Below are 8,941 nucleotides of genomic sequence, written 5' to 3' on the forward strand. Positions count from 1 at the left end.
GGGAAAAAATGACTGCAGTTTCTGACGTTATTACTTTATTATCGGTAACATCTTTAAAGGTGGACCCACATGGGGTGGTAATCTTTCTACTACTCTGATATGTCACAGGTCACAACACGATATACTTCAATGCACACCCAACGTAACAGATTGAGTAGATTTGAATAACTAGATGAGTCATACATACATAAACATATACATATGAGTCATACCACTCGTAACACTTCGTTTATTGCACTCGTTGACATTTTATTCACTATCAGATATATAACCGAGATATGACTGTATAACAAGGCCATTGCTTCTTCTACTTAGCCTGGCTAGCCTTTAATTTCACCGCTGCAGCTGTTGTCGGCAATTGTCTCTACATTTGTTAGACCAGCGGTCCCCAACCCCCGGGCCTCGGACCGGTACCGGTCCGTGAGTCATTTGGTACCGGGCCACGAGAGTAGAGGCTCAGGTGTGAAATGTATGGTTTTCAGGGTTTTCATCGGTTTTCAGCGTTATTTTGTTATCGTTTTTATCGTTAACTCGGTTTTCCTGGGTCTTTTCACGTGTGTTATGAATAAATCTTCTTTTTTTCGGTACCGGTACTAGTTTTATTTTGTTGTATTTATCCGCGACACCTTAAAGGCCGGTCCGTGAAAATATTGTCGGGCATAAACCGGTCCGTGGCGCAAAAAAGGTTGGGGACCGCTGTGTTAGACTACCGGAAAAGCTCATGCTTTGGTCTTCATCCAGTGCAACAGCTTTCATGCGACACTGGCTTCTAAACAACATGACCTCATATGCATCGATGTACATTTGCATTAGCAAAGTAGGATCACAAAAGTTGGTCCATAATGTAGTGGTGTACATATTTACCTAACAAGCAACAGATCCCTGGTTTTATGCTCACTAGCAGAAATAAATCTCTTTGGTCTTGTGTCAGGAAAAATCTGCCAAATCAAATATGTGGAGCTGCCTGCTGTGGCGACCCCCTGTGAACAAGGGAGCAGCCGAAATAAGCTGCTTTTTCATCTTCTATAATGATCATAAAAGTAGCAAATACTATTGAAACTGGCTTTTATCATTATAAGATGCAAACATATACAGATGAGATATGCTATGAAGTATGCGTAGCAGTTTCCAAGCTTGGAGATGGGAATAGGAGAGACACCTAACTTGGCTCTAAAGCTAACTGAATCCAAAAGTGTAGATGTCCCTCAGTTCCCCGTTAGCCTTTGATCTGTGGAAACAGTTAATATACAGCAGGCTGAATACTGCCCTCAGCATAGAGACCAGGAAACATTCAATCTGTCTCTGACTAAAAGCTCAAGGTAAATTGCCATCATTACACTGAAATCTTTTGTGGACTGAAATGAGATACAATACGGCTGCCAGTTAATAAGATCAATAAGCTTCTGGTAATGTAAAGCTCTTTCTCCAGAAATTCATTCCTTATGCTAAGCTAACAGCTTTTTCGCCACTAGCCTTATATTTTACACCATCTGACTCTCTCATCTCCATCCTCTGCTTTAGTGTACTTGTCTACTTTTGTGTTTAGCAAACAATTATTAGTTGCAGCCTGGAGGGTTCTATTTTTCTTCCAGTGATTTTATGAGTTCCCTGTTTCTAAGCGACAGAATAATAACCATTTCAGCTTGATTTGCATCGCCGCAGAAGTCTAAATGAGGTCCATAAGATCCGAGGAAATCATAGCATGTTGAGGAATTGGATCCCGGCAGCCAAAAACCTCAATGAAGCCAAAGCTGACCAAAAGAATTCAACTTGTGCTGCATGAAGTTTGTTGTCCAACGTTGTGGAACATAAGGAATGGCACATTTCATAGTGTTGTCAGGGTGGGTGTAGAAAAGAGGACTGTATGCAGGACTCCTTTGGAAGAAGACAGTGGATTTGTTTACAGTGCGGTAAAGGTGCAACAGTTCAATATATATATATATATAGTGATGGCTGCCCAGGTGCAGTCTCCTCCTTTTCCTCCTAGCAGTGCTCGTGGCCGTGAAGTGAAAACACACGTAGTGACTCCTTCCAAACAGTTATCCCAAGTGGCGGTCCAGCTCCCGTGATCTCCTTCTCCGTTTCCCTCCTGGTGGCAAACACACAAACAGTAACTAAACAATCCTCAGATCAACATAACTGCCACAAAAACCATCCGCGCTGCTCTACCGTGCTTCACACAATGATCCAGCGCAGACCGAAGCTCGATCGCCCTGTTAAGAAGGCAGCCCGGAGATGGCGGATAATTGGCTACAGCTGGTCGGCTCCGATCGACTACAGGTGCGGCCAGTCTCTGCGCGGGAACACTCTCGGGAATGCTCGTCACCGTTCGGAGGTAAACAATCCCGTTCCGAGAGAGAGAGAGAGAGAGAGAGGGAGAGGGGAAGGGAGCGACATACACACAATAACACATGGGCAGGCAGCCAGGCGAGGGCTGTCGGACCATGACAAGTGTTTAGCCTAAAATTTTATCTGCAGTTTCAAATCAGATTAAATGCAATTATATCAGACATTGTAATGATTATTGTTACATCACTGCTTTCTTTCAGAGAGTACTGCTTGACCTGAAAACCGTTGACTTTTTGATGTGGCCGCCGTGGATATAGTACATCGTGTACACATTGACATATATTCAAAGCAATCCATCTGTTTTCATTGGTCTGTGAAGTAGCTGCCAGGTGCTGTTATTGTTGCTTTTACAGGTGTAGTCATATGAACCTTACAAATGTTTAATCTGCTGCTCATTTGTCTGCTACTATGTGCTCACTGGCGGATTGTTTATTATGTTGTAAACATGCTGTAATAAGCCTTTGCTCAGAGGCCGCTGTGTTTCTGAATGATATGTGCTCTGTTTCCTTTGTGTAAGCTCGGGCTCAAATTCCCACCATTCAAGGTCGTTTTATACACCTAAGTGGTAAACCCAGTTTGAGGAACGCGAGCTGAAACATGATACCATGCACAATGTGCAGCCGGTGTACCCTGGAGTATTGATAGGAAGATTTCTGTGAAAAATGCATTAGTTATTGCAGATATTTACATTTTATTTTATTACCAGAAAAAAGTCTGTCAGAGACTAATGAGAACAGGGAGAGGAAGGAAGGAAAAGAAAGAAACAAATCATGTGAACAGCCTCTTTCACACCGGGGTCAAAGCATAGAATTCCAAGTCATCTCTTTGGTTTCACAAGACTCACCACAAGTGTAACCTGAGCGAGAGGTAAACAAGTCCTCTGCACAGCAGAGCAGGGAGGTGTGAAAGGGGGTAGTTCTGTACATGAGACATTTCATCAGGGTTGTTTGGGCCTCCTGTCTCGGCACTACATTTGACACCTGCAGGTGACAGACTCTCAGGACAACTCAGTGTCCGCTGCCTGGATCAGTTTTCTCTGAGGTGCGATAACATGGACAAAAGACAAGGAGGAAGAAACATAATAAGTTTAAGCCCCTGGCTGTAATCCATACTGTTCATACTGTATCCAGTGGGCACTCATTAAATGAAAGCCATTCTCCAAATTTCTACTATTGATGAAAACACCCATCAACAACCATTCATCTTTTATGCAGGGCTCTGTCTACCCCTCCCCAGTCACCTCCTCTAGTTTATCTGGGAGAACACTGAGGCCTTCTCAGGCCAGCCAAGAGATATAATGTCTACACTCACACCTCCACCCAATAGGACGTGGCCAGAACAGCTCACCCACGAGGCAACCATCCTCGTCGGTCGCTCTAACTACCTCTTCCTCCTACTCCTGCCATTGTGGATGAGTAGTAGCTCTGAGCCCCTCTCGAATGACAGAACTCCTAGTCCTTGTCTGAGCGTTGATGAAAACATGTTGTTTTGCTCTCCTGCTGGGGTGAATCCAAAACATTATTTGTTGTTTTTTGGGAAGTTTTCAGCAGACAAGACTGAAGCAAACTTTTTAATCTTCTGGGAGCAGAACATTAATACAATCATAACGTAACTCATAACTGGGGATGACAGACTTGATTCACTTGCATTCCTCCAGGTGTAACCGGAATGAGCTGATGCCCAGGAGATCCAGGTGGATTGAGAAACCGCATTCCTCCATGCGGTGGAGGAGAAGGTCAAAATCACATGGGCTAAAGACACATCTCGTTTTGTTTTATTTTTGCATTTATGCTGGCTGTGTACAGTACATACACTATATTGCGAAATTACCTCAGGGCTATATCGCTGTTAAAAGCATTTCAGTTTTGCTTGTTACTTCGCAATCTGAAGGCGTAAAGAGAGGGTAAGAGGTGAGGAGTGGCACGGGAGGTCGAATCTGTGCAAAATAAACTTTTGCGAGACCTCCCTAACGACTATTCTGACCAAAGTCAAAACGTACTAAACATGCAGCGCCGTTTTGGATTTTTTGAGGAAAATATCTGTTAAAACATTCTTCTCTCACAGCAGCGGCTGGCTTGCGCTGCCTTTTTCAAATGAGAAAACATCCCTGATCACATGTAATTCTTTGCAGGATGGCTCAGTAGCTTCACAGTGCAGCTGACAGTGTAGAAAGTAAATATGACACGGTGATTAAAATGGATGAAGTATTATGAGGACCATAGGACCAGCAATTAACTGCGTATTTGCTTTGATGACATATTCAGCAGCCACCGCTGACGCACACAGTGATGTGAACAGAAGTTGCTAGGAGCACGCTGTTCGCTGCATGACTAAAAATACTTTTATCTATTAACTTTGTTCACTCCACTTTTCAAAATACCTGTGGCTCTACCTTCTACTTTGAAAATCACACCTATCAGAGAAAATGTAATTTCGGGTACCGTGAGATCAAATTAAAGTCCTTGCTGCAGCACTAGTTAACTGCTGCGGTGGTCAACGCGTTCTATTAAATTCACACACCCTCAGGCGATTTTCATATTAACGGGGGAAAATCAAATTTCCCATTTTGATTATTCTCAGAGTGGCCACAGCTTCACCTCAACTTAGCCAGAGCTCCCAGAGAACATGTGAAACAATCGCACAAAAGCATTAAACCTCACTGAGTTATAACTGAACAAACACTGTTTCTGGGAGGAGGCAAACAAAGCTACCAATAACCAGCTTTTACAGTCACGGTAAAAAGAAAGAACACCATCTTTCAATTCTAAGAGTTTACATATCAGGACATAATACAAAAATTATTTGGTCTTTGGCAAGTCTTAGAAAGAGGTCAATGCAACATTGGACAAATAACAACGCATGACATATCGCAAATGCCTTTTTTTATTTACCAAAAACCAAGACAAAATGCAGGAGCAAGCTAAATACACCCCTACTGCCTGCATAGCTTAGGAAGGGCAGTAGCAGCCAGATGCTCCTGATCCAACGCAGTCGAACATCAACAAGCATTTTTTATAAAAGCAGAATTTTCGACAGTTTGTTAGTTTGCAGCATTCAGGTGTGTTAACACGTCGCTAAGGAGGAAAGACCTCAGCAATGAGCTTAAAAAAGTAACTGTGCCGTCATTCTGAGAAGGACAGTTCCAAACAATTTGAAGTGTGTCATTCAACAACGAGAAAGTTTACTCACAAGTGGAAAACATTCAGGACAGCCTGACATTTTCCCCAGGAGTGGATGTCCCAGCAATCAGGCCAAACTGTGCAATGCTCAGAGAAACTGACACTCAGACTCTGCAGGCCTCAGTTAGTATGTTAAAGTTCATGACAATACAATCAGAAAAAGACTGAAAAAGTATGGCTTGTTTGGAAGAGTTGCATCTGAACAAGCTACAAGACGTCTGGGACAATGTCCTTTAGACACATGAGACTAAAGTGGACTAAAGTCCATATGCACAGCACCATGTTCAAAGAAAACCAAACACAGCATATCAGCACAAACACCTCACAGCAGCTGTCAAGCACGGTTGTGGAGGGGTGATTATTTGGACTTGTTTTGCACCTGAGCACCTTGCAGTGCACGAGTCAGCGAGAAACTCCTCTGTGCACCGAAGTATTCTAGAGTCAAATATGAGGTTCATGCAACAGGATGATGATCCCGAGCACAGCAGCGAGGAGTCCAAGCATTGCTGTCGCCCAGTCAAAGTCAAGACCTCAACATGACTAATTCCTGCACCAAAATCTCTCCACAGTGGTACAACAAATGACAAAGATCATACAGTTATTGCAGCCAAAGATAGTTCTGCAAGCTACTGAATCAGGGGTGTGTTTTTTGCATTTTCTCTTGCTTTTTGTTAAATAAATAACGACACAGTTTAATATGCCATGTGTTGTTGTTCATCTGAGGTTATATTTACCAAATCTGAAGACATACTAAAAAGCAGATGATTTTTGATCACATCTTGATGTGTAAAACCTCAGAATTAAATGATGGTGTGTTTTCATTTTCTCAAAGCTGTTTTTCAAACTTCAGCTTCTTTGAAAATCATCTTGTTTTTAATGCACCCATGCACTTTGGATATTTTTAGGTTTCATCTGGTGTTTTGTGTGTTTCTGTTAAACATCACTTTGACCATAACCAAGATTTATTTTATCCATGTTTCGAATTTAGCACATGTCAGTAAATAATATTTATTTTCTTGGCTTTCTCAAAGCCTTTTCCTTCACAAATAGTATTTAAGAATTACGCATCCCCCACTCAGAGACAACACAAGATACCATTATAAGTTCACAGTGAGATCTACTGCTTTGTTTTTGCTGTCCGCTTTGGTTATAAATGGTACATATTAGACTAATATCCTCATATCTTTCTTTAATCTTAACAAGTATTTGAATCAGCACGCCTTAAACCTGCTTTATTTCACTCTGAAATATGCTTTGTGGTGTATTAACCACCACGAAGCATATTTTTCCCACGCACATGAAACACATTCAGATGCACCTTAAGTACTTTCTTTCCTCTGTGGATAACATGTAAGCCCGATACTCACAGCATTTCTTTTTAACTATATTTTTGTGTGCACTGATTCTTAACATAAAAAAACCATCAGTCTCTTTGTGGTTAAATGTTCCCCCGTGTTTGCCAGCAGGATTAACTGTCTGGCTGAGATTTGGTTTTTGAGAGTTTGAGTTATTTCGAGATATTTTGGCTGAAAGCAGTCGCCTGTTGCAACAGGAAATGATGCTGATGTAAAAAAAAAAAAAAGACTCAATCTGATGAGTAAATCTTAAAAGCAAAACAACAGGATTAAGAGAGAAGCTAAAATGCTCCACGGAGCTGAGGCAAGTCATGAACTTTTGTGTAAACAACAACTGCAATTTAAGTTATGCTAACAATATAAAGCTTTATCAATATATTAATGATGAGAGAGCAAATGATAAAATGCTCTCATTTCTCGGGTTGTTTTGGAAAACACCTGCAGTTTCAGTGTTTTCGCTCTAGAGGAACTCCTTCACGAAACTTTAAAAGACCCACAGACGGAGCATTTATTAAAGAAGCCTTTATGTGTTTGTTTCCAGAAAGAAATCCAGACAGCCCTTGGATGTAAGTGGAGCCGAGGATTGATGACTACTTGTATTTACAACGTGGAAGCCAAGTCCTGCTGGCACCATCGCATCCCCACGCACGCTCACAGGTTTCCATTAATCTCACCTCAAAGTGTGCCGTTGGCTTTGTTTGGCACAAAGGATATTTGGAGTATTAGTTTATACAAGTTCCATCTCTGACCTGTTGCTGCGTGGCGTGCTGCGTGTGTGTGGTCTCATAATGTGATATCTCCACCAACTCTGCAAAACCAGCAGGACAGACTGCCGGCGCAGCAGCAACCACTTTGATTTTCCACAGAAGAGTGATTCACTCTCGAATGAACACTTAGTGACCCAGAGCTTAAAGGCCAAGATTAGCCCTGGCAACCGAGGCCCTCTGGGGTCCACAATCGATGTTTACTGTGGAACACCCTGCTGTTTACCTGAGCTCGCTCCCGTCCATCCAGTCCAAGTCACAAGAGGTATGAAGCAATCAGAAGCAAAAATGTGGAGGATCAGAGAAGCACATAATAAAAACTGCTTAAAGGAATATCTCAACATTTAGGGGGAGCAGGGAATATATACTTATTTTCTTAAATAAGTAAAGCTGGACAGAAAATTTTAATGGGTACCACCAGATGTTAGCAACCATAATAGCTATTTTAAATCGAAATATCTAAGCAGTTTAATGATCAACTCCCTTAAGACATATATTTATCATATTTTTAGAGTCAGATGGTTAAATTACTCATTTGATTAGTGTTAAAAAATATCTCAAGAATTGGGGGAGCCTGTCTAAACAAGAGAAAAAGTAGATGTTCAGCTGTCATTTTGTACTGTTATTGATATTTGAGCATTCATAAAGTTTTTAATTGGGGATCAGATTTTATGGTGTGCACTGTGATTTGTGTCAAAGGTTCAGATACATTTTGAGCAGCTTTAGACCAAAATAACAGCATCTGTACTCTCAAGCCATTATCTTCATGTACTTTTCTTTGTGTCCTGCGAGTGACACTCACATGTTCCTTGTAAATTGAATCAGACGGGAACACCGCGTACACACTATCAGCATGGATCTGGGTGCTGCGAGCTTCTTGGCACTGCTTTAGAACAAAACCTGTGCCGCATTTAGGAATAATGCTACAAAGTGAGAAATTACAAATTGCAAACACAGTAATAATGAGAGTAAGGATCACATGCTACAAAAACACACAAAAATAAACCTGTTTTAGAGGACTACTAAAAGTTGAGATGTGTTTGTAGCTGCTATGATTTGTGACTCTTAAAGTGCCTGGAGTCAAGTATCCATCAGTGGTTTAAGAAAACGTAAATGGAAACCTAAACGGATTGTTTAACTTGTTGGTTTAAGCTTTCGATGATTCAGTTATTACTACAGATATTTAGAAAAAAATAACCATATACTGTATGGAAGAGATGGAAGTTGCCACTGTAATGTCACCCAGTTGCTTGGTGTTTTGCCTTTGTTTACACCTGATGTTACCATGGATAGC

General features: G+C 41.4%; 2 long non-coding RNA genes across 2 annotated transcripts; one reads left to right on the top strand and one right to left on the bottom strand.

The window, feature by feature from the left end:
• Positions 1–212: 212 nt before the first annotated feature.
• On the bottom strand, positions 213–2,278 carry LOC146367345 (uncharacterized). The gene is made up of 2 exons (XR_014797650.1): positions 2,170–2,278; positions 213–2,089 (listed from the first exon to the last, which is right to left on the bottom strand). It is a non-coding gene; the product is annotated as an uncharacterized LOC146367345 (long non-coding RNA).
• Positions 2,242–8,314, top strand: LOC146367346 (uncharacterized). The gene is made up of 2 exons (XR_014797651.1): positions 2,242–2,335; positions 7,425–8,314. It is a non-coding gene; the product is annotated as an uncharacterized LOC146367346 (long non-coding RNA).
• Positions 8,315–8,941: the final 627 nt, after the last annotated feature.

Source organism: Perissodus microlepis, chromosome 18 (genome assembly GCF_051167445.1).
Source record: "Perissodus microlepis isolate ML-2025 ecotype Zambia chromosome 18, ASM5116744v1, whole genome shotgun sequence".
Lineage (NCBI taxonomy): Eukaryota > Metazoa > Chordata > Actinopteri > Cichliformes > Cichlidae > Perissodus > Perissodus microlepis.